Source organism: Triturus cristatus, chromosome 11 (genome assembly GCF_964204655.1).
Source record: "Triturus cristatus chromosome 11, aTriCri1.1, whole genome shotgun sequence".
Lineage (NCBI taxonomy): Eukaryota > Metazoa > Chordata > Amphibia > Caudata > Salamandridae > Triturus > Triturus cristatus.
This window is the reverse complement of record NC_140594.1, coordinates 1,031,356,545-1,031,383,815: the sequence shown is the minus strand read 5'-3', so window position 1 is coordinate 1,031,383,815 and position 27,271 is coordinate 1,031,356,545. Positions and strand designations below refer to the sequence as shown.

The 27,271-nt window shown below is 44.2% G+C and overlaps 1 protein-coding gene across 1 annotated transcript in view; it reads right to left on the bottom strand.

Moving 5' to 3' along the window:
* The window catches only part of C11H1orf162 (chromosome 11 C1orf162 homolog), a 406,379-nt gene extending 379,740 nt beyond the window's left edge, over positions 1-26,639 (bottom strand). The window contains exon 1 of the mRNA XM_085635230.1: positions 26,347-26,639. The gene's annotated coding sequence lies outside the window, so the exon portion shown is untranslated. The remainder of the gene's footprint in view (positions 1-26,346) is intronic.
* Between the last annotated feature and the right edge of the window lie 632 nt (positions 26,640-27,271).

Here is a 27,271-nt window from a genome sequence, read left to right as displayed (position 1 = left end):
CAATGTCGCTGCGGACCTGGGTCGTCGTGGAAGACAAGCCCTTAGGTCAGATTAATGTCCATTGCATCGTAACTAGGTGTGCTTCCGTAGAGATGTGCGGCACGAACCAGGTGTAGGCAGTTGGCGGGCCGGTGGCACGGTTTATGCAGGGATATCTACCCGAAGGTAATCCCAAAAACCGGGAGCTCCTGTGGGAGGCTCCTACTCGGCGGCCATTTTCTAAAGTAACAATAACTCGCACCCCCGCAATGTACATTGCTGTCATCAATGATGCAATTTTAGATGCTGCAGGGATGTTATCAATGATGTCATAGAACATGTCATGAGTGAGATAATTTGGGAGGTAATTAGAAGTGCACCAGGCCTAGTGGTTCCCAATCCCAATTCTGTCCACTATATGTTTTTAAAAAAAACATTTTTACAGGAAAGGAGACTGAGTATCCAAGTCCTAAAATGACTGCTGCCACACCTTTGTTGTTGTTATGACATCCAATAAAATTGTATCTTTAGATCTGTCAGCTCCTTCACTGTGTTAAATATAAAAATATTAGAACCTTAATTTTTCTAAAACAACTGAAGAGATTTACACCAAATCACAAAAAGCGCAAATTTGGGCCAAGATCTAGCATCCCAATATTTCCCCCCCCCTCACTGATATGGGAGGCTATTGCCTCTATATTGAAGAAGTACGATTGTCAGATTGATAAAGGGGCCATGTGCCTGTCTATATGACGCTGCTATCTCATTCCTCACAGTAGGAGTCTAGTCACAGCAGGAAAATCGACCACTTCCACATTCTGCAGATTGCCCCACAGGGCAAACACTCTAGAGCATAGGCATTGTGGATGGGCACTCTAAACTCCAGCTGCCTAGGCTTGTATACTAGGTGTAGGAAGCGGTCTCTCTATATAGTGTACTAAAGCAAAGTACACTGTGCAGAGTCCAGTGGAACCCTTAATGGTAAACAGAGGCTGAAGTAGATAATACTAATGCTCTTTTGTGGTAGTGTGGGCGAGCAGTTATGCTTATCAGAGGGTAGTGCTAAGCATTTGTTGTACTCACAGAGGAAATAAATGAGGTACACACTCGAGAATAAATTTGGGACCAATTTACAAAAATAGTATCGATTTGTATGTATATTATAAGACCAAGAAGTTTGTTCAACAGTAAGTACTTTAGAAGTTACAATTTGTAAGAGTTCAGAAAATATATCACTTTTGTGCGCTTTTACATACCATTGAAGTCAATGGAGAAAAGCACAAAAATGCATATAAAATCAGGCAATGCTTTCACGAAGTTCACCTTCACTTTTTAGGTTGATAGCAGGACCAGGTCAAAAGTTCCAGCAGGAGAATTTTGAGAGTGTCATGGATTTGGCCGGGAGCAGGGTGCTGAAGGTGTTGCTAGCTGGTGCGCTACGACGAAGGGGGCCACCTGGAGAGACACTGCACAGGAGGATTTAGAGGTAAGTCCGAGGGGTCCTACTGGAGGGAGGAGGTTGCAAGCATTGCAGGACCATGGGAGCGCAGCTGGTTCATCGTTACTGGTGCCGGATACAGTGCAGATAGTTCAGGTGGACATCGTGCATCAAGACTCCTTGTCTCGCTGTTTGCTGTTGGGGGTCGGTACTCCGGGTATTGATATGGTGCAGCTCCAGTAGGCCCTGGTGTTTCCAACCTGGTGGGGGAGACAGATCTGACCCTCCGGAGTTGTTGTACCTCTTGTGGTGTGGGTGCTGCGTCGAAGTCATCAGGGAGCAGCACAGCAACAAACTGGACTCAGTAGGATTGGTTCCTGCGTTATGCAGGGGAGTGATACCTTCACTCCAATTGAGGTTCTTGGCAATTTTGTGAAGGCTATAGGAGCTCTGGGGTTCTTGGAGTCTGCGCAGGTTCAGGACAACACAGCACAAATGTGGAAGTCCTAGAGGCAGCAGGCAGGGTTTGGCACCAATTTTCTTCTGCAGCAGGGCTTTAGTTCTCGGGCATCGAGTCTTCTTTGTCCTGGTCTTCTTGTCCATTGAATCTAAGCTCCAGTTCTAGGGATGCCACCTAAATATTGAATTTAGGGATGTTACAAGGGACAGAGGCAGTAGCCAATGAGCTACCTATCCTTAGGGTGACTACACCTGTGGGAATACCCTTGCCGCTTATAGGTTGTTTCTCCACCATCCCAAGATGGTGGATTTTCAGGATAGGGGTTTCCATCACCTGCCCCACAGTAGGGGAGTTGCTGGTTCAGAGTGGACCCTCCTCCTCATCTAACTAATTTACCCACCTTTCCTCCAGCCAAATGTGGAGCAGGACACAGGGGTAGGCATCCCCCACGATCTGGGGAAATCTGGGCTGAACTTCAAAGATGGCAATGTTTTGAAGCTTCCCGCTCTTGAAGGTCATTCCAGCCTGAAAGAGATGTGAAGCACCTCCACCCAGAGCAAGCTATGTTTCTGGCCTCTGAGAGTGCAGGCTGTCACCCCATGAGGTCAGAAACGTGTCTGGTGGTGGCAGACTGACTATGATTAGTCAGAAACCACACCAGTGCTTGGCAGGTCCTCAGGGTACCCTTCTAAAGGGTCTCCTGTGTGCATTTATTAGTATATCTCTCACTGGCATCAGTGAGGATTTATTAAGACAAGATGTTTGGTACTAAACATTTTAGGGTACAGTGAAGTCATCATGGAGCTAGGAAACTCGTAATGACAAGTATCCAGCCCCTGCACTTTTTATGGCTTGCCTATGCACTTACAATAACCAAGGATGGCTCAGATATATTAGGGTCAATCAATAAATCAAATAACTTTATTCGATCCAAGTAAAAAACATAGATCATACAAGTGCAGTACAGTATATAAATTAACAATACATAAACACTTGAAAAAATCTCTAAAATTGGGACAAGGTACCTTATAAAAAACAGTCACATTTTGGCAATTACCCCCACAAGAATCCCTTTTATTATCTCCACAAAGTTCTGAATAATAAAATGATGTAGGTCAGATAAACTCTTTGGGTTTCTGAGGGATCACTGTTAAACACAGTTTCCGCCTTCTCGCACAAGCCCAAAGAAATAGAGCTACAGAAAAACAAACAAATGAATCATTACGTTTTAAAATAAAATTACAAGGCAGGGCGGAATTGATTAAAGGTATAACGTCCTAAAAGAGGTAAGATATATCTTGATCTTTGTTCCTTATAGAGGCCACAGAAGAAAAATAAATGAAGGTCAGATTGCTCAGAGATATTATCACATGGACAGGGTGTCAGTTCTTTAAAACTATAACTCTTCACAGGAAAACCCAGCATCAGAGGAATAAAATTAATCCGAAGCCTCAACAGAATGAATCTATGCTGGGAGTTTGTTACGTTTTCTAAGTACGAATACTCTCCCTCCATGAAGGGCGAGGTCAATTGACATAACATTACAAAGTATTTTGCTTAGTTTTTTCCTTTTGTTCATAGTCTGCCTAGCCTAGAAATAAGGCTTTTAATCTCTTTTTCAGAATTTTTGAGCAGGAGCTCCAGTTCGTAAATAAATCAGCTAAGCCTATCGACGTCAGCGTGGTCCTTACATACTGAAACCAAATGATTTTGTGTACATTATCCAATATCACGCAGTCTTTTATTATAGTCTGTGTTAGGTTGAACGTGTTCCTTCTCCAGATTGAGTGCCATAACAAAATAGGGGCAAGTCTTATGGTGTCAATCACATAAGGTAAGCCAAATTCTAAATGGCAAACATAATTAGAAAAAGAACCGAGGAGGGCCACAACCCTAAATTTTGGAGGGAATGTATTGGGGCTGTGCCCCAAACACCTGCCCCATACATCGCTGCAGAGATGGTTTTAACACTATAAACCTTTTTTCATGGGGACAATTGGTTTTGAGCCCAATTTTTTAATAAAGCTAAAAATTGCTGCCATGCTTCACTCCATTGTTAGGGCCCTGCTTTCCACCATATTTGAACAAGATTGTTTTTTGTCAAACAATACCTCTAGATAAGAAAAGGTATCCACCACATCCAATTTTTGGCTTCCAAAGTAGAAGGATGGAATTATTTTATTGGGCACTAGCCCTGTTACTAAAACAAAGGATTTGGACTTGTTTACCCTCAGATTCAGTGATCTAATAAAGCTCACATAAGCCTCTATAAGGCGTTGTAGTGCCACCCCAGTCCTAGCTATTAGGACTGCATCGTCCACATATTGCAGAATCGGACGTGTAAGGGCATTAAAAGAGGGAACGTCCAATGTGGAGCCTGCAAGAGCATGTTCCACTCCATTTGTGTAGATCGAAAATAAAAAGGGGGCAAGGACGTAGCCTTGTCTAACGCCCCTCATAATCTGGAAGGTTCGTGTTCATTCCCCATTCTTACCATAATGGACATGTGCCGTAGTTTGAGAATACATCTGGCGAATAAAATTAATTAATGGTGCTTCGATACCCATACCTTCCATTATGTTCCACAGTTTAGAATGGCTCAAACAGTTAAATGCGGCAGTTAAATCCATAAAAGCCATAAAGTTCTGACCTCTCTTGGCTAAGGTATATTTAGCGATGGTCAGGCTCAGGTTCAGGTTCAAACACTAGTCTATCGTTCCTTTGCCACTTTGAAAGCCATACTGGGCTGGGATCAAGATGTTTTTTCTCCCTCAGGGAAGAAAAAACAGCTTTGACAATCCTCAAAGACAATAAAGATCTTACAGTAAAACCATACGATAAAGGGGGAGGTATTGTTATTTTCAATACCAGTGACTACAAAAATAGGATGGAAGTACTCTTAGGGTCTTCAGAACATTATACTAAGATCATTACCAATCCAGAACCCAGACTTAAACACAGAATCCACCATATAGTGGAGACAGCAATTGAGAGGGGAGAAATTTGCCATAAGGAGGCGGAATACCTTAAACCTATGTACACCCGGTTTCCCATCATTTACGGGGTACCCAAAACACACAAAAATCAAAATGATCCTCCCATGAGACCTATCGTTTCAACGATCGGATCAGCTACCGAACCCCTCTCAAAATATCTTGACAGGTTTTTACAACCCCTGGTTACCACACTGAAGTCATATGTGAAAGATACAGAACATTTCATATCCAAAGTTGAAGGACTTCAATTCAACCAAAACCAAGAGATCTTGGTCACCATGGATATTGAATCCCTCCATTCGAACATACCACAAAGAGAGGCCCTTAGAGTGGTGAAGGACATAATTGAGAATGAGACATCATTACATAACAACACGTTCTTGATCCACTGTCTAGAAATCGTACTGGAGGAGAATTTCTTTGAATTTGATGGCAATTTTTATCATCAAGTACAGGGAGTCAGCATGGGTGCCGCCTGGGCACCCAGTGTTGCTTGTTTGTACATTGGAAACTTTGAAGAATGCAACATCTACAATGAACTGGCCCCATTTTACGAAAACATCTTTCATTGGTCTCGTTTTATTGTCGATATCTTCTTCGTTTGGAGGGGTGATCAAGATACGCTCAATGAATTTATCTCGTGGATCAACTTAGCAGACTCTAACTTAAGATTTACAACTCAAAAAAAGTGTTCTCCAACTTGAATTTCTGGATGTTATTGTGGAACACCAAGATGTCCAGTTAAAAGTCTCTCTTTTTACGAAACCCACATCCAGGAATACCCTTTTACACTTCGACAGTTTTCATCCCACCAGTCAAAAGGACAGCATCCCCTTTAGTCAATTTTTACGACTTCGTAGAAATTGTACATCTATTATGGATTACCTATTTCACTCTGAAATAATGAAACAAAAATTTATTCAGAGAGGTTATCCTAATATACTTGTCAGACATGCCCTGAAAAGAGCCTGTTTCTATAATCGTAACACCCTTTTCACACCCAAAGAAAGAAAACAAACTGAACAACTGGTTTGTGTCACTAAACACAGTTCCATTGACCATGAAATTCGCCAAATAGTGAACTCACAGTGGCACTTACTAAATCTTGATAACCAAACACCCAGGATCCCTAAACCTCTGTTTGCTTTCAGAAGAAACAAAAATATGAGCAACCTATTGGTTAGGGCCAGCCTAGCAAAACAAACCAGTTTGGTCCAAAGATCAATCACTGGGAACCTCCCGATACGTGGGCATTATAAATGTGGGACATGCCATGCATGCCCCAACGCTATAGTGAGTGAAAATCTTCAGATTAACAATCGAACAATTGATCTTCACGAGATGACAAATTGTAGAACCTCCAACTGTGTCTATGTGATCATTTGCCCATGCAATATCCCCTACGTTGGTGAAACTGCTAGAGAAGGCAGGATCCGCATAGGGGAACATAAATCTAACATCAGACGTGGCAACCTTACTGCCCCATTGGTAACACACTGGAAGGAGGCCAACCACACTGAAAACGAACTTCGTTGGTCCGTATTGGAAAAAATCCGTACACAAAAGGGGTCAGATAGCAATAACATCCGAAAAAAACGCGAGGTGTTTTGGATCTTTTTCGTGGACTCAAAGGAAAACGGCCTCAATGAATCCCTTCAATGGGAAAATGCCATAATGTAAATTCTAAACAACAAAAGTACCTTAAATTAGAGTGCACTCCTTCCCTTTCGCGTAATCCATGTTTACAATATATCCGTCCCAACGAAGAGTGCACCCCAGAGTTTAATGGTTGATTCTAAAGACTAAGGATTCGGTAGCGGAGACACCGGAAAAACTCACATCAGAGAGCGCCTTGATCATATAAAGACGTTACATCTTGTACAACATATGATTGCCGCATTTTAATTGTTTTACAATGTATTTTGTTTCATTAGTCATTTGTTGATGTGATTATTCGTAGTTCACTAGTGGGATATTTATGTGGGTGAGCAGGCAGGTTTTTTCAGTTATGTTGTGGGGAAATATTTGTGGGATAGATGAGAGAGGTTTGCAATTGTGTTGAGTGAGCAGTGTGGTTTGCGCCGATTTTTTTGTGTCTGTTTGGGATATAAGTCTCGTTGGTCATGGTGAAGGGTGAGGGAGGTTGTGAGTTAATCTTATGTTTTCGATTGGGGGTTGAGTGGGTTTTGAATGTGGTGTGTGATCTAGAGGGTTAAAGTGTTAGGATGATTTTTCCTTTTGGTTAAGTGAGTGCATTATGGGTGTTGTAGTATGAGGGGTGCAGGTATTGAATCACGTGGTTGGAGAGTTTAGGCTGATGGATGGCACCTGAACGGAAGTATTATTCTTTATGTCGGTTCGAGTGGGAGGGTGATTGCGAGAGCAGTCTTTGCGAGAGTTCAGAGAGGAGAACACTGGTTGAGAGGCTTGTGCTTTACAGGTAAAAAGCGGGAATGATCAGGGAAGTGTTCATTTTACTTGGGATGGAGTGAGGGATAATCGTGGGCTGGCAACTGGTGGTTGACTGTAGTAGGGGTGAGCGTGATTTGAATAGTTTACGTTTTCATTAGGATATCACCAGGGGATTGTGAGCGTAAAGGGTTTTTCTTTGCTTTTCTCTTTTATTTATGTTTAAATTATAGATTCGTTTGATGCAGTGGTTATAGCTGATTGTGTTGTATTTTGCAGAAACCCCTGACGAAGAGCCTACGGCTCGAAATGCATAGGGTTACAGATACAGGGCTGAAATTGGTGTTTATTAAATTACACGTGCCGCTGTAGGAAGCCTGGAATGGAAAGCAGCTGCATTTGAAAATGTTCAATAAACATTTAAATGGAACTTCGTTGTCTCTGTGATATTTACAAGCAAGAAACAGATTAAAACGGTGATTAAATGGTCAAGTTTTGGACGAAACATGAATGAACGTAATGGATTGGAAAGGGAAAAGGTCCCATTCACAGCAGTGCGCCAATCTTGTGCGTCAATTACGCACTTTTTGCATCCTCATAATGTAAATTCTGCCATTTCGCATGGATCATTCATGATGTTATAACCTCTGTTCCAGAGAGCAGACATTCTTAGACTCTTTATTCACCCTCTGTAAAATACCAGTGGAAGTATTGTTTGGCTTGTATTTATTTTTGCCTATCATCCGGTCTTGTCTTCCCCTCTCTCATTCTTTTCACTGACACCACCTGGTACTCCAGGAATTTTTGTTAAATTCGACCATAGGTTAGGATCCAGCATTTCAAACCTATGGCCCTGTTTAAACCCCCCCCCACGATTGTTTCTTTAAAAATCTTTAGGTATATTTTTGTTTGTCCCACATCCTTGGGGTTTATTGTATTACGGTCACTATGGCCATTTTTACGTTGTGACCATTAGTGAAACACTAGACCTTTAAGTGTTTCTGTTTACTGGGCAGAGCCGAGCTTCCGCCTCTGAACCCCATGCTGATTCGTCCAATTACCGGGGACCCCTCAGCAAACTACATTTAAACCATCGGCTTTTCCCGCGTTTTTCATCCATTAATTTATTGCGGGCGTCCGCGGATTATCACTGGCCGCCGACCCATGCACTGATATTTACTATCCGGACTTCGCGGTGAGTTTACTAAACAGACCTTTGCTTTCCTTATTGGTCCTTTGTCTATAGAACGTATATTCTAATGTAGTTCTCTGTCTCTTTTAGAAGCACTTGACTTAGCTCTTCAGATTGTTTATACTCTTTGGTTAGTCCCTTCATACTATATCATTTTAGACCTTCGCGTAACAACAGACGCCAGCCAGGTCAACTCCTTTCTGTTACGTTCTTGCATCACCATACATGCCAACATTTCAGAAGAGCAAAGTGGGATATTTAAAAAAAAAAAAAAAAAAATCGGGAGAATGGGGCCTTCAATCGGGTTAATGGCAGGCAGAGAAAGAGGGGGATGCAAGAGTTGTGCACTGGCCTGGCAGGTTGCGGTCAGTGCATACACCCCCCCCCCCTCCCTCCCCCGTCAGCCCGGGCTGAAACAGCTTCCGGGCACCCACACAGCCGCCCCCCCCCCCCCCCCCCCCCCTCAGTACTTCACAGGTGTTTAAAAGACCATTCGGTTGTTAATGGGGCTTTGTTGGTTTTTCACCCCTTCTAGAGCCCCTGCATCGCCATTGTGACTATTGCTGGAAGAATTAGCACGTTACACATTACCAAGCCCTGTCAGCTGAAACCCCCGAGGAATCGGGTTTTTGCTTGCAGGAATCGGGAGGCGGGAGACTAGCCTTCAAATCGGTAGTCTCACGCCTGAATCGGGAGTGTTGGCATGTATGCATCACGTCGACCATTTATCGGGAAGGCCGCTCCCTGCCAGGTAGATTGTTATGTTTTTTATTCGTCTTCCATCACTCATTTAAGCGCTGCTTTATTTGCATATCTTTACGCCCATATAACGGCCAGGTTTTGCATTTTAAGTTATGATTCATGGTCCAGCCAGCCTTAGGATCATAAGTCATGTTAAGTTTGGCAAACATCGCTGATGTATATATTTTTTCTCAACAGTGCCTTCATGTTTTATGTAAAACAGATTTTTAAATAACAGTCTTTGTCTATTTCATTAACCATGCATGTATTAAACCTCACTTGTTTAGGTTTTTTCCACACTCGAGTTCGATCCATGTATTCGTTTTCCTTCCTAGGTTGAGGCCGCCATCTGGTGGATTAATTAATTAGTGTCTTTTTGATTACTGCTGGCTTCTAATACTCTGCATATTATCATCATTATACAGGCAAGTAATTACTAGGCTAGTCCCTGCTCCTAGTCTATACTTTATTAGACAGTATTCATGTTTAGGCTGATATATGGATTTTTCTTCTTCTATTCTTTTGTAGATTTCTTCATTGAACGTTTTATATAGTTTCCATTTCCCCAGTAGATTCATTTGCCTTGTTCATCCTTCTATAGTTTGCCAGGCAAGTAACCACAGTCATTGCTTCACCAGATCTTCAGATGAAGAGTTACTGACTCTTATGATACTTGACTTGCAGCCAACTCTTTTCTTTAGAGTGTCTTTGTTAATTTTAATCAACTTTGTTATTTTCATTATTCTCACGCTCTGGTGGAGGATTTCATTCTACTTTTTATTCATTTTATAATCTCTTTGTAATTTCTTTATTAATTCATGTGTGCTTAGTCATCTGTATTGACATCATTGTTTTTGATATCATTTCTCCCTCACTAGGTAGACCATGTGCCATGTCAATATTTATTAAATTGTAATTCAAATGAGAAACTATTGTTAAAAAACAATTATTTGGATTACATTAAATCCTGTTAATCTGTATCTTTTCACTATTTTATAGACCCCCCCCCCCCATGGACTCCTGCTTTGATTCCACAGTTACGCCCCGAAGAAGGTGATACCCCGCCCTCAGTGGGAGGTTACACCGAAACGCGCGTCGGCGTGTCTCTGGGAAACAATTACCCTTGGTCCCCATGCATCTTATTGTTTTAATCAAGTATCATATGTCCAAATTATCTTGATTATTCCTCTATTCATCCATTGATTCTAGTCCTCTTGTCACCTTTGATGTTAACATACACCAATGGTGGATCCTGAATTTGAAATGTATGTGATTCACAAAAGAACATATACTGATATATTTCAAAAATCTTTGCTATATTGTTTTTGTATAGGGAATTGATATCAATTTCGGACACTATGTTTGATTGTTTATACATTTTTTACAGTCAGAATGGGATATGTGAGTGGTTGTATGCATGAATGAATGGTATGTAAGGTGGTCCAAGGGAATCTGCACTTTCATTTGCAATTTTGTTGTATATATTTTACGATGATAATAACAAAGCCAAAATAAAATGTTTTGAATAAACTATTATTCTTTTTCTCTTGGCTTGAGCACATGGTATAGCGGGAAAATTATATTTGACGACTTAATTGCTTTTTCTTGAAAATCGACAGGTAGTGCACTTTTATTTGACTCTCTTGTTTTTTTCTCCCTCAGCCATTCTTCCAGCCCAATCAACAGAATACAGCCCATAAAATTAGCGGTGCTATCTAAGAGGGAGATGGGTCTATAATTATGAGGTTTTGCTTTGTCTCCCTTTTTATAAATTGGGACAATTATACTGGTTTTCCAAGAGGGCAAAGGACCAGTCTTGGATATGGCGTTAAATACATTGGTTATAAGTGGTGCTCACAGATCTTGGTGCTCTAGGAAAAAAAATCAATAGGGACTCCCTTCTCCATTTACTCAGGCCATTACTAACTTTTTCCAAATGTAATAGCAAGTACTCCATTTGTACAGGGGCTGCACTATTTGGGTCATTCAGTGATAGATCTGTAGTCCCACAAATCTGCTCAATATGGGCCACACAGGCATCCTCACTAACATGAGTATCTAGTGTAATCTCTGTGTTGTTTTTTTTAAAAAAAGGTGTGTCTATCACCTTCCAGAAATCCCCACTGTTCTTAGTGGACGCTGCCTGTGCCAGATTTTCCCAGGCAGCTTCCCTCAATTCACTTTCGCTATTTTTCCAGGCTGACTTATATGCCTTGTGTAGTGTCTTAATCAGGACCTGGATCTCTAGGGTGCCCTTTGAGAGCCCTGTGCAAATCTTTGGAGGATATGGCACAGCCTCATCAAACCACTGTTTTACTGGAGCCTCACTAAGAGGTTTAGTCCGAGTCAGGGCAAGTTTGATTTACCCGAGTAATTCCAAGAACATCTGAGGCACTGAATCCAGGCATACATCAGGACCGCTATTTAATTTTCATTGCAATGGTTGTGGCTCGACTGTGTATTGCTGCTGATTGGCTTCAATCTGAACCCCCTCCTTTTGCACGATGGCGTGCCAAAATGTATAATTTATTTAATATAGAAATGAGTTTGTATTCCGCAAAAGGTGCAAGGAAACGCAAGATTGGAATGTGTATTTGGGGGGTATTTTGTGATCATATGAATTTATGAACACATTGTATGTATTTTTGTTTTTTTTTTACCGTGGAATAATAAAAAAAACTGAATCCAGCATGCTAGATCAAATTTGTGGATCTGCTCTCACCTTGTCGATATTAATTAATTTATTTTAATTGGTAACCATTCTTTCTATTTGGATTCCGTACCTTTACTGCTGGCAAGGAACTAACATCCGCCCGAACATCATAAAGAAGAGGTTTCCATGGTTTCTAAAGTTGGACAATTTAGTGTCTGTATCGGAAATAATTCCACGGAGGGAGTCAGAAGCTATTATAAAATCGATTGTGACTCATATTCACTACGGAGAAGTTTTTAGAAATGTTCCTGTGTCTGGATCTACCCTATTCAGTACTTCCAGGCTCCTGATGGATAATATCCGATTTAAAGTGTTACCATATTCATGATGTGTAAAATGGTAAATTGTGTCACCCTCCAGGTCCACTATCCACTACACCACAAACCGTGTCCGTCGCGTGTTTACATAGCTGGACATTAAAATCACCTACCCAGCAAATATTAATGCATTTGTTTGGCACTGCTCCACTGGTTTTATTAATCTCTTTTTCGAGTGCAGATATCACTGATTACATATTCCCACCAAAGTTATGATTATAAAAGTTTCACAGGAGCAAGTCCCGATCACTTTCTCCATCAAATAGCAAGAAATGGAAATAGGGCGATGGGTATTCAGCCTTTTTAAGTTTAATGGCAAATGTATTCGATATTAAGGTCAATAGACCACCATTAGCTCTACCCAACGGGGATGGGATTGCTTCCATTTGGTACGATCAATGCCCACCTACAAATATATGGTCTATTGCCCATGTCTCCTGAAAACATAATATTTCCAGTTCCTGCCAAATGGACATACACTCAGCATTACCCAGCTTTAAGCCAAGGCCCACCACAATCCAGGTTGCTATTTTTATCCCTAGATTACATTCCCCTATAGATACATTACTCCTCTTTGGTTTTTTACTTCATTATCATCAGCTAAATTATAGGTTAGTGGACCAGGGGGTAGTCAATCGCAAGATTCTAAGTCAGTCAAAGGGGCAAAGCAATTCTAAGTCAATCGCAAGATTCTAAGTCAGTCAAAGGGGCTAAGCAATTCTCTGCCCTCTTTCCTGTACTAAGAGATAAACCAGGGCCTTGACTGGCAAAAGGAGTAAAACAAGCCAACCCTGTAAGACTACTCACAGATTCAGAAGATGGAGCTAAAAATGGTCTGTAAAAATAATCCAGTGGGGACATTGATCTGGGTACTGGTTAGAGAGACTTTTGAAAGTGCCCTTCGCAAATTCCTTGCCACATAGTGGTTATTAAAATTAACAACTACACAATCCCCTGTTACCTCATTTGCAGAGTGGCCCACCCAACCCACCCTCCTTGCCATAATAATATGCCTATCCAAGCTATTGCCCCTAGTTACATAACATCTTGCATGGGTAGAGAACCGATAAAGAACTTCAGCCATAAGCTGTTCGGTCAGCTCCCTTTGTCCTTCTCTCAGCTCCGGGACATTTACCAGCACCAAAACAAAAAGGTAAGGCAGTTGGGGGGGGGAAGGGGGATCTAATGTTTGCAACTGTTTTCTGCTTTGCCCTGCAGCTCCCGGGTCTATGCTTGAAACCGCTTCCCTTTCCTGTCCCCGCTATTTACATTTCCACCCGCATTAACATGTGAGTGCACTCCATGACTCCTTTATATTATCCCCTGAGACGGTTTTTAGGTCTCGCCTAGCTATTGCGTAGCAATCGCTATGCGAGACTCTAGTAAGGGGCTCCTAAAAGTGCTCCCAAAAGTGGATTGCATGGCGAGCACGCGCACAATCACGTGCATCGTGCCGCCATGCAATCCACTTTTGGGAAGCGCTTCAGCCCACTGGCGCGTGCACCTACTTCAAAGGGTCCGCTCCCCCGCCTGGAATGCGCTCCCCCGCCCCTTGCCACTTCAAAGCCCGCATTTAGCAAGATTAAAGTGATACTTCAATCTGGGCGCGAGAGTGACGTACAGCAGCGCACGGGGAGCTCGAGCCCACGGGAAGACACACGCTACTTTTGTCTTCCTTGTTTGTTTAGACAGTTATACAGACGCTGGCTTTTCACTGACGAGACCACTCGATTGTGCTTGATTTCAAACATATGTCCCTTTTAATAGTCCCTTCCGGTTCATTTTGGGTAGGGGTGGCCTACAGTTTATTTCAACGAGCCTTTCGAAGTTTTAGAGCTGTTCTCTCATTCGAGTATTCACCTGTTCCAGCTCCCTTTCACCTTATGGCTTTTCGCCTTCACGCTGTATGTCGGCAGAGCGCTCTTGCGTCTCATCAAGGGCAGAAAGCGCTACCTAAATGCTAAGCTAATACAATACACCGCACTCTCTTCCCACACAGTTGCTGCTCGCTACTCTCGTGGTGACGCGGTTTTCGCGTACTTATTTGTTGTGGAGAATCTAAATTATATAGCTCAATTCGTACTCGTAGGGGTGGTTAGTCACTACAACTCCCAAAATTAATTCAGGTGTTAAATGAAGATTTACGTGGAACATGGTATCCCGGGGGTCGTTTTTTGTATTACCTGCAGTTAAAATGTCTCATTCTTTTCTGGTGGCATGTACATGTTCCATTGTCGAGATTGCCACAATGGGTTAGGTTTTTGGCAACTCTCATATTAAGATTGGGGGACTTAACGTGGGTACTTGATGTAGATGCACAGTTGCTCAAGTGGCTGCTTGTCATGTGTACCGCTTTCATCCAGCCATGACTATTTAGTGAAAAGCACTTTGCATTCTGGGACTTGTAGTTTATATTTTACAAGCTTGGGCTTTTGCTTTAAGAGGCACAGCATGTAATATGCTGTTGCCTGTCTAAGATGTATAAAATGGCATGTAGCCCCTTTTGCCTTTGTGGACCTTATGCCTTTGCTACCTGGACAATAAATACACTCTTGACGTGCCCGACACCCTCGCTCTTATGATGAAATAAGTGTATGTTGGAAGGCGGTTAGGAAAGAAATATTCCCACAGCGCCCTCTCATTTTCATCCTATCTCTTTGTTTCCTGTTCTGCTTCTTGCCTTGGGCTATCGGAGATTTTGACAGATCCAATGCGTCTGCTTGGATTGTTTGCTTCTTTTAGACTTTCCTGGAAGCGCGCGCTGGGTCCCAGGCCTGTTCCTGTTTTCGTGCTTTTACTTCTGGTAATATCGTTCCGCGGATTGAGGCGAGAGCGCTTCTCTCGATGGAGGTCGCTCACAGGAGCCTTTCTCATGTGACAGGGCACAGGCTGGGCATAGTGAGAGGAAAGCAAACATTACATCTATCGCTCTCTGCCGGTTCACTGCCAAGGGTGGCTTTCAAACGTCTGCCTCACACACACAACCACACAAACAACCACACAACCACAACCACACACACACTGCCACAACCACACACACAACTACACACACACAATCCCACACACAATCCCACTCACAACCACACACACAACCATAAACACACAGAACCACACACCCACACACAACCACACACACAACCACACACACCAGCAGCCACACACACAACCACACACACACACAACCACACGCAACCACACACACAACTAAACACACAACCACGTATCCTCACAACCACACATCCACACACCTACCCACATCCACACCCACCATCACACACACACACAACTACACATAAAACCACACACACAACCACACACACAACTACCCACACACACAACTACACACACACACAACTACCCACACACACCCACACATAACCACACACACAACCAACCACACACACAACCACACACAACCATACACACAACCGCACCCACAACCACACACATACACAACCACACACACACACACAACCACACCAGGCATTGGCATAGCCAATAGGTCTCGCCTTTGGGACCTTATAAGTGTTTAGCCACACAACAGTTGATGTGGTTGCACCAAGGATATTGTGCTGCATAACTAAATACTTAGAAGGTCCCAAAAGCGAGACCTATTGGCTATGCCAATGCTTGTTTAGGAAGATTCTAGGGACAAGAAGGGGCCCGGGGTTAGGATAGTGCAGTCTGGTAGCAGCTGTGGATCGTGTAAATTAGATAAGTCTGGTCCAAACCCCTCCCTTGTAGAATACCTTTGGACCTGTGGGACTCTCCATGAAGCTGGATGTCAGGAATGCTTAAATTCCTTTTACGTGTTGTCCCACCATTGATGAGGCTTTCTAATCTTTCTTCAATCCTCACCAATCTCTGGCTCACCGGCTGAAGCAGCAAGGAGACCATGTTTTGTTATCTAGTACATAAGTCCTTGTTTTTCACCGCCAGAGAGTCATTATCAGGCAGCGACGGTGACAGGTCCAATGTTTTTGTCTCTAGAGTAGTTTTATTCGTTCTCAGGACCTTCAGAGACTTTAGCTTCTCTTTTCCTCTTAACCGCCAGCTCTATTATTGAGTCTGCAGATACATGAGACCCAGATTCCAACAAAGTTTGAGGGGGAATTTAAAGTTACGCTGGGACCCTCCCTCCCATTCATTGCAGGCTGAACCTCAGAGCCAGCTTCTAACAAGGTCGCACCTTTCCTGCCTTCCTCCAATGAGAGGCGGTGCTCTGTGATAGAACATGTGCAGCCTTTCTCAGGAAGGAGTCAAGGGTATTGACTATTTCCCCCCACGTTTGTTGGCTTGTCACCTTACGCTTACCCATTGTAAGTAAAGACGTTCTTTGCTGGGCCGCGTCGTGAACTCTCCCAAAGAAACACAGCTTGGAGGGGGCCCAGCCCAGCCGCTTTCGAGCGATGACGTGCGTGGATGGGCCCGCCATTGGCCCGGGCTTTGCCCAGGCATGGCCTGGGAGCATCCCCGCGCGCCCCACGTCACGAAACAGTGGCACGCTTTTATGCGCGATGGCAGTAGCAGGGGTTAATGTGAGTTGTAGTCTCCCCAGCGGTGCACAGGCTTCTCCCCCTTAGTGCTGGAAACAGGCGTCAGGCAGGTACAAACACCACGGGACCGTGGCGCGCTTTTAATGCACGATGGCAGTAGCAGGGGCTAATGGGAGTTGTAGTCTTCCAAGCGGTGCACAGCCTTCTCCCCCAGAGTGCTGGAAACAGGCGTCAGGTGGGTACAAACACTGCGAGACTGTGGCGCGCTTTTATGCGCGATGGCAGTCGCAGGGGCTAATGGGAGTTGTAGTCTCCCAAGCAGTGCACAGGCTTCTCCCTCAGAGTGCTGGAAACAGGCGTCAGGCAGGCACACATGCAGATATGTCCACACATGGGATATAGTGCACCCTGCCTTAGGGCTGTAAGGCCTGCAGTAGGGGGGACACCTATATCTCATGCAGTTTGGGAGGGCTTGGCACACAGAGCTGTGTGCCATGTCGACACTTCCGTTTTTTTCTGCACCAAGACACACAGCGACAGTTCGAATGATCTTGGTAAGTGGTTGCTGGAGTGGCAAAATTCATGCTGCAGCTCCAGTGGACCCTCTTCAGTATCCATGACATAGGTACCAGTGGTATCATTTACTAGGGACTTACAAGGGTGGCTGAAGCTGTGACAATCATAATACAGTTTAGGGAAAGACATCTGGCACTGGGAACCTGGTTAACAGGGACCCAGTGCACGGAATCGCATCAAGTAAAACGTGGGGGCTAACCAGGTCAAAAGAGGCCCTTCCCTAGGACAGTGTACAGCCAGGGAACTGAATCCCTAACCTTTGGATTCGGACCCTTGAGCCAATATAACCCACACTCCAGAACCAGTGCAATGATCCTCCACTAGCATCTGGAGATTTGTGGTCCATAGGTCACGTTCATATGCTCACCCCAAGGGGGCAATCCATAATCAGCCAATCACTCAGCTCCTCAGAACTGACCCGGTCACTCTTGTGAAAATAAGGGTCAGGCAGTGAAGAAACACAGTCCATCCCCCCCTTCTGAAAAGTGTTCCCAGCTAGTCCTTTCCAGGAAACAAAGAAAAAATTCCAATGGACCTGCTGTCATTCTTGACCTTGATTGAGCCCCTCACAGTCCTTCAATGATGAGGAGCAACCCCTCATAAAAGAAATTCCTATTGTTCACAATCACTTTCTAATTCATTGTTCAGGGGGAGAGAGATCATCAAATTACTCTCCAGTATGACTCTGCAGAAAAGGCATGCACTCTCTGGGGTGTAATCCTGGGCAACTAACTCCAGATCACCTACCACGCTACACACATAATCCCTCTGAGGGAGACTCTCTATGAGATGGGACACTTGACTGCCACCACAGATCTTTCAGAGGTGTTGAGGCAAGCTTCTTCTTCCCTGGTGCTGGACCCTGCCATCTGGATACAAGACACTCCTGCACACTAGGATGGACTGAGCCCTCAGCATCTTCTACGGCTCCAGAGGACACCTTTTCCTGTGCACCCTTCATGATTTTCACAAGAGAATGGCCACCTGCTTGCACTTGCCAATCTTCTCCTGGGATGGGTATAGCAGCCAGCAGTTTCTGCTGTTCTGGCTGCAAACTTGACTCTGAAACTGGTCTGTTTGTGGGTGTTTGTGTTCCACTCCTCCAGTTGCAGGAGTCATGGATGCCAAGGCTGGCCAGCGCCTTTCCAGACTCTGCTGTTGAATCCTAGTTTGACCTTCTCGTGCTCTGATCTCTGTTAAATGAGCTTGACAGAGCTTAAACTGCCCTGGGCCCATAGTCACTGACCTTACCGGTAGTTCTGCATGGCCCACTAAGGAAAGCACTGGGAGTTGCACCACCAGCCAGGACCCCTCCCTGTCCAAGCCAGGCAACTCTGCCCCCTGTAGAGTACTCAGGGAAAGGTCCAACCAGTGCCTTTCTCCCAGTCACTCCTTCTGAAGATTGATCCTCTGCCAGTCTTTTAGGCCCCTAAGTGTGCAGGATATTTGATATGCCTGGCAGACTCCTTCCCAGGTAGCAGCAAATAGAAATCCTCAGTTCTGGAGGCGACCAAGACTTCTGTATTTATTTTCCCTCCAGGTGATCAACTCCACTCTATCTGAAGTGGAACCCACTGGGCACTGAAACTCCACCGCACTAGTAGAATACCAGAAAGTTTGTACTCGGTCAAGTAATATTGCCCTTCATGTGCAGTATGTATGATTTGGGCTGAGGTACCAAACCGGGTTAGGTCATGTCGTTCCCCAAATCACACCACACTCCTGGCTATTCTCAAACCCTGACTTCCATTATGGCAGTCCTGTAATGAATCTTCTGGCAAGGAGGTAGTAGGTTCTTTCCAGCAATGGTCACAAACTAATGGCATGGATGCTTTTATTGGGCTCTATGTAGGGTTATTTCACCAAGGTTCTGAAGGTGGCATTATTTCTTATGTTGGGAACCTTACAGCCATTTGTGTACACTTCAAGCACTCAACTTCCAACACTGGGATGACAGTGTCTAAGGACGTCTGAGTCTAATCTCCAACCAGGTTGAGCTCACCTTTTTCCTCACTGGCACACTCCCTCAAAGTTGAGCGCTCAACACACAATAGTGTACCTCAAACACTGTCCTTCTGATAGCGCCTTTCCTGACACTGGCTGTACTCGACAACTCTGAGGGAGAAAAGCAAGGTGGTGAAGAGGGACTCACTCATTAAACCACTTTCTTGGTGGTCCCTCTTCACTGAGAGCCCTTAGAACTGTTGTGGTTTCAGCCCTGTGGTTTGGAGCTACTCTGCAGTCTGGTTCTATCCCGATCATTTAGAGCAACTCTGTTAGGAGTTATTCTCCACAACCAGTCCAGTGATACACTTTTCCTATTTATTTTTTGCCACTAAGCCCTTCTCTACCCATATGGATAGTGACTTTGCCACAATCTCCAGCTTTTCAAATAAGTTCTGATTGAGCGCCGCTGAGCACTTCTTCCTTAGGTGGTCACTTAACCTGGTTAACAAAAAGATGTGCCACCTTTCGCTTACATATATCACTCATACATTGACATTCCCAATTCTTCCTGTCCCCTTTCCTTGCTTCTGATCAGGTGCCTGGCATGCTCCCTGAACATCACTATTGCTTTCAAATGCCTTGTCAGAGCCTAAGCAGGCTCACCTTCGGTCTCCCATCTACAGAGTGATCCACATATAGGAGTCCCAAGATGGATTCCTCACACAGACAAGTACCACACACAGATTTCATACATCCTTTATCATTTAATGCAGCCTAAACATGCACTGTCCATCCATGTCCCACGCAGATGAAGCCAAGTACTCAGGTCATTTGAAGAAGGCGGGGCAGATCTTTCACTAGGAGAGACCATTATGCATCTGTTCTGTAAAGGTAATCGGTAAAAAGGGCCTATCCCTCCGATAATCATTTGCAGCCCTCACTGACAGCCCCTCTTAGCTCTGGGAGAGGAGAGGAGAGTAGTCCTTCTCTAATGGGGTGCACTTTTTTTGGCCTTGCTGAATTCATAGCCATGCTCCTGAGGTCTAACACCATTGCACTGGAGGCCATCACTGAAGATACATGATTATCACTAAGGTGAAGATCAGGAAACTGCAGTGATACAACATGACTTTTCTAGCAGTCTAACACAGACCACGGGTGCATGTTCTCCAGAGCCATGCACGGGACATTTCTGACACTCACTCACCATCCAAGTGAAGACCAAGGCTAGAATGAGATCCTAATATCCTGATACTATTTAGAAGCTCCATGCCTCCCTTTGTGATCAAGGTCTGAGAACAGCTCAAAGGCACTGGGGTAAACGGATATTCAGCTGTTTTCACCATGCCCCTTCACCCATAACTACACTCGCAGGAGCGGGATGGAGTAAGATGACCACTCTCAAAGGCTTCCAAAAAACACAGGAGGAAAAATGCTTCTGTGGAACAGCCATTCCCACACAGTCAAGCGAAAAGCTGACTCATACTTCAGCCAAGTGGGGGCATTGAAAAAATTAGCAGGGTGTGGCTTTCCATAAAGAGTACAAAACAAATAACTCCACAGTGATATCCAAGAAGTCTCTGTGGCATACACCCTTGAATCTGTCTCTACTGGAACACCTACTAATAACCTATGTGACAATGGTAGAGGTCCCTGTAGAATCCTCAAAGTACAATACCACAGGTTTTAACTATATATCGAAGTGGAGTCAGCAGCCTATGGTTCACCACTTTTGTCCTGGCTCCATGGTGAAACCAAGTAACAGTCTGTGATATTGGCCCTTTTTGCAGCTTACATAGGAACATACAGTGCATTCAAATAAAATACAATAATACTTTATTGGCATGACTATGCATACAAAGGCTCACCGGGCAGAGCCAAAGGCTATGTCTTTTGGCCTTCTTGGGCTGGAGACCGAGTATTGAATGAATAAAAATAAATTTCAAAATACTTGTTCATTGGGCCATCAAGTGCACATCTAGTTAACTTGTTGTATGTGGCACAGCACGGTCCTGCTGATCGCCCCTCGACACTTCCAAAACGAAACGAAGAACTTCCTTGTTTAAACAAAGAAAAGTTGTTAATCCATTTAGCTAAAGCCATCGGCCACAACACCAGGGTATTGTAGTGAAAATGCATGTTTAGTTTGAAATGCCCAGAGGGAAAACGGTATGCAAGCTGCGTTGTTTTTCACCTTCCAACTTTTATGAACTGCGTTTGTTGAGGTCAGCATTTTCCCTCAAGTTCTATCGTTTTTGTTGTATCGCACATTTGATGATATAACTGCCCGTTTCATGTGTCTCCCACCTTATAACCATGTCTCTCTGTCTACGCATCGTGGGGTGCATTGGTTGACACCGTAAACCCTTACACCGGCTCTCATTGCTTGCATAGAACTTGCTGTGCAGTTTTCTAGGGCTTCTCCTGTTGTTTTAGGTTCTAATTTGTTTCTTCATTTCAAATACTTTGTAAAACATGTAATTAGTTATGTTCTTTGATACTTTTTGTTTCTCTTGTTCTACCTGCTTTCTACAATAATCATATTGAAAACTAACTTGTTAGAAAGTGAGCGAATTCTCCATATTTCTTTCACAACGCCGCCACCTGTTGCATAAATCTCAAAACTGGGAGGATGTGGCGAGTGGTGATGTTATCAGCTGCAGGGGATTGTGAAACGGGCTCTCAATGAATCCACACTTGTTACACTGAAGCTCCGTTCCTGCTTTTCACAGCAGAGGTATGTAAAGTGAAACACAGACTCGGGCGCTATGTCAAAACAGCCCCTACTAATGCGGTCCCGCAATATTGGTGCACTCCGCAGTGGTGCAGGCTTGGTGATGTTTTAATTACTTGAAACACCAATAAATTCCGCTGCACTCCGTAAACCTTTCCAAACTCCAATGTTTATTTTAAAGCCTCCTCGCACTGCCGCTTTTCGACCTCAAAATGGTCTTTGTCACAATACGCAAGACCTTTCTCTGTTACTTCTTATATACAACCAAACCGTCCTGCCAATAACGAGGCATTCTGGGGTATCTAGTAAAACTTAAACAGTATAAAAACAATGTAAAATGGTGACTATTTTTATACCTGTATGGGCTATTCACGCAAATGTGCTTACATTGTGATATCAGAATGAGAGATGATGCCTCCTTCGCGTGGAATCACAATTATCATTATACAAGGCCATTGCTCCCTGTAGAGAGAGAACTGAATGAACAAGTATTCTGAAAACTCTCCCACCTACGGGCAGGCACCGTGGGAAACTCGCTTTGCTGAGTCCGCTGCTCTCACCCTTTCCCTTGCAGCATCCCGTGAGCAACCTCCCCCCCCCCCCAACCCCTGTGAGCCACCTTCCCCCGCAGCCCCCCCCTCCACTGTTCATATTTAACTATGGTGGGCCGTGCACTGCCCTTCCCCAGTTATTTCCCACAGCATGCCCTTGTTTTTGTTTACGGCGGCTTGTAGTGCTGTTAATGGGACAGTCCCAGAAGTTTTATGGCACTGGCGTGAAAGGCTTGCACGGTGCTTTGATGCTGTGCGAGAGGCACTTTATTACAGAGTGGGCTTAGTATAAAGTTCATAGGAGGGGTGGGGGCTCGTGAATAGCGTCCTCTTTGCGGGGAGTTCTGAAAAACTGCTCGGCTTCAGGCCGTGACCCCCCCACACACTTAATTGCCAAGGGAGCGTTGCAAGTTTTCCGCTGCCTCCTGCGTAGGGCCTGGTGGGTCACCGTGTGGCCGGACTTCAGTGCAGACCCTTTAGTTTGCCGAGAACATCAGTCGATGTCCCTGAAAGGTGCTGTGTGTGAGAGAGTCAGGCAGAGGCCACTGATCATGCCACAATCGATGTCAGAGTGGCCATGTGCCTGCTTCTTCTATGCTGCCAGCTTGCATCCCAGTCACTCTCTGTGTGTAGCTGCCGGGCTCCACAACCGCCTGCCTAGTGTCCCATGCACAGAGGCAACCGACCACGACCAACTTCCGGGAGAAACAGCGCAGCTAGCTGAAAGCACTTGAATGCATTTATCTGGACTCCTTTAAAGGTAGGTGGAGAGTCAAACTACCACATTTGTTGCACCCCGCAAAGACAGCCCAAGTTCGCCTGATGAACTCCATAGAGCATGAGTCGCAGTAAATGTTTTATGTGTTCCTGCTTTCTTTGATAAGCCACAAACGTTGCAGTTCATTATCGTTTTTTCCCTCAACCATGCCACCCCTGGTCAAAAAGGAAGATCACCCTAGAGCCATTCTGAAGTCATTCGATGCCTTCAGCCAGGCTATTCCTGCAATTATCTGGGGACATCATCCCAAACCATCCTGCAGTATGCCTATAGGGGGAAATATTTAAATGGGATGACTCTTACTGTAATCACAAAAACTACTCTAGGATGGTGTTCTGATGACTTCCACTGGCAGGGAGTGATGACCTTTTACAACTCCACGAATACTAATTGACAACTTTGGGATGAGTGTGAATTACTCCAGGATGGGCTCCAGACAATTTAAGGATGATTGTGGATTATTCCTGGATGATCCTATTACCGCTTTAGGATGGAAGTTGATTACTCTGTAATGAGACATTTGCCATGGGGACTCTTGGGAGCTATGAAGGTACACACAACAGCAGCACCATCTTAATATAGTCAGAAATAGAGTGTGAGAGAACAGTTGTGATCATGCTTTTAAAGCATGACATTTATTTCAAGTTCCTTATTATGCAGACCTACAAATTAAACTAGTCTAATTCAACATTTTAAAGGATTCACAAGACACTATGCTGTTTGCACGGTTGACCAACCATATAATGTCATAATATTCAGTAAGACTTCGGTGAATGACCCCTGTGTCCATGAATTTGTGTCTTAAAATATTTGAGTATAGCACTCTCACATTTTTTTATCCGTTAGCCCTGTTAACCAGAGATCCCTAACAGAGTGAGTGTGAGGGGTAATGAGATGTGAGAGAGGGTAATGAGATGTGCATGAGAGTTAAGTGCACAGACTTTCTATTCGTCAGTCTAACATAAGCTCATTTGACAGACTGCAAATGGCAAGACACAACACACCCTGCATTGCCTATCCTTAACATTATTTTCGTGCTTTATAACAACCACTGCAAGAAACATATTTTTTCAACACTGGAAATACACATTTTTGTCCATTTGGTGGACTAGACAACATTATAAACACTGATAAGCACTGGATTCCAAAATTTTGGAAAACACTGAGAAAACACAAATCAAATCCACAAAAAACAAACACTGAAAACAGAGCAGTCGAAGTATATGTGCTGTTCCAAGCACCACTTACCTCCAGTAACTTTTGTCACGTTCTAAGTTGCTGAACCATGCATTTTTAGAGCTACCACTGACCATTAGTAATTCCTATAATGCCCCTTTAGTGGTTGTAACGAGTTGTTGGCAGCATTTCTCATCGGATTGCATAATCAGACATAGGAAGCCAGAAACATATGCTACGGAACTCTAATTCAAATCAATCAGCATTTGTAAAACACAGTCCGGTCTTCCCTGTGGGTATCTGGGTGCTGGGGTGTGAGGTCTCCGTTGAAAAGCCAGGTCTTGAGGAAACAGCTGGAAGAGAGAATAAGCGAGCAGAAAAAAGGCTATACAGAGGGCAGAAAAGGCAAAAAAAAGAGGACAGAAAAGGCAAAACAGAAGAGGGCAAAACAGAGGGTAGAATAACGAGCAAAAAAGGCAAAAAGAGGGCAGACAAACTATCAGAAAAGGCTAAACAGAGGGCAGAAAAGGGTGAAACAGAGGGCAGAAAAACAAGCAGAAAAGGCAAAACAGAGCAAGAATAGAGCAGAGGAGGCACAAACAGAGGACAGCAGGTAGACAGGCGGTAGAGGACTGTGGGCGAGCTGGACAGGAGAACTGTCACCGGGGAAGCTGGCAAGAGGACCGAATAGCAATTGAAGTTGGCTATGTGCCGCTGGAAGGTGCAACACATTCATAAATATTTTGTCATGGTTTGACCATTTATTCCACTCGACTGTAATGTCTTCCAACTCAGATACTAGTATTGACAAATACTTCAATTGGATTATCATTACAATGAGTAAAGCAGCTGGGATACAGAGTTTCACAAATAGCCAACCAAGAACAAAAATCTAGAAGGCACTGTTTTTAGTTTAGCAAATAGTATTTCTTAGAGACCCAAGATCATTTAAACATATGCTTAAAGTTATTACACTCTCTAAACTCCCAGTGCCTCATCTTCAGCTAACCTGAGGTTTGCTTCTTATCAAAAATCCAGACCTCGGTTTCACTTCTCCTCCGCACCCAAGTTGCATCAAGAGAGTCTGGATGGCTTTCAGCAACGCGCTCTCTATGCTCCATTTGTGGAGTTTTGTCCAGAGCGGAGCCCTAACAGCACTAGCAGTACTGGAATCTATGAAGCAGGTTGCAGCATGCACCAATGATGTGGACAGAATGAAAGGTTGGACGGAATACCGTTAAAATATTCCTTGTTGCACTAGCGTACCAAACCCGGTCTTATAAAATGGAAGTAAATGTGTGTCATTTATCAAGGCTTAAAGATCATCTAAAAGCAGCCTCCCTTGGATCTTTTCTTCAATGTTCCCTGAGAGGTAACCAGGTCCTTGGCATTGCCCAATTGCACAACAGATGCATTGCAGATATCTTCAATGTATGGAGTGCAGCCGAGCTCACCAGATCCCAAGCAATGCATGTTCAGTTTGGAGTGAGGCTGGGACCTCTTTGGAACCACCAGAACGGCCATCCCGCACCGCAACAATTTAGAGCAATCTGAGATTCAATAGGAACAGCGGCTGTGGTCTAGGGCTCTACCTCAGTCATGCATCTTTCGAAGAAAGGGACTAAGGCCAAAGTAGTGACAACCGTTATAGCATTGCTAACGATAACCAAAAGAAAAACACAAAACGTTGTATTGTTATGGAAATGTTATTAGTAGTAGCAGTAGTATTAATATTCCTCTCGAGCATCCCCAACTGCCACTGCAAACACGACACCACCCTTACCAAAAAGCAAACCCCACCCATAGCAGCGGCCTCCTCTGCAAATCAATGTAAAGCACAAACCTCTGCACCCACGCCTCAAGATCTGCGCCTCGAGCACGTGTTGACCTTGTTGTGTCCTACTAGCATGTGTGGTGGACCCTGCTAGAATGTCCTCTCTCTGGAGGGGGCTGTTTATCTTGTGCCCGTTTTCATTAATCGGCGACGGTCGGGTGGAAAGGGGGCACACACAGAGAGTAGAGGGCGAGGGCGTGAGGTCGATGCGAGTTTCCTCCAGGCATGCGTCTCCTCCGAGCTCGAGAAAGGACGGTTGCAAACTGTTAGCGTCCGCCCCCTTCCCAGACCAATGCTGGCCTTTTTCAAAGGTCATGGCATGACCACTTCCCTTTTTCTTCCACACGGCACGATTTTTACGGAAATTGTGTGGTCAAGTAAACATGGCAGTCAAAGATGAACAGACTGCAAAATCGCACGTACGGTGACCAAAGTTTGTAACCTTTGATACTTAGGGGAGTGTGATGTAACAGCACAATACAGTAATGAAACCGTAGAGAACCTGTAAATCTAAAAATGGTTTGTCTAACCACTGGGGACAAAAGACTTTCTGATAACCGCTTAGTTTAGGATGTAAATGTCACGGGTGTGTCTAACCAGGGACCCCGGTCAAACACGCACCAACCAAACCACAAATTGCTCACGTTGCACTTCTACATCAAATCAGCCTAGCTAACATGATAACAGATGGGAACTACATTTGCAAAACACCTTCCCTACCCTTTTATGCAAAACACAACAGGTCTTGTCTACTAATCTACTCAGAAGTTTGCAAATTCCGGCTTCCTCTTTTAGACCACTCGGGGCAGTCACATTCTCGCTCCCCTACCTTCAAATGCCACGCAGGCCCTGTGCACAAATGTGCACTAATACATATTATTTTACAAAAACAAAGGCACTAAGAGCAGACACAGCAAAGTAGTCACTCTGAGCC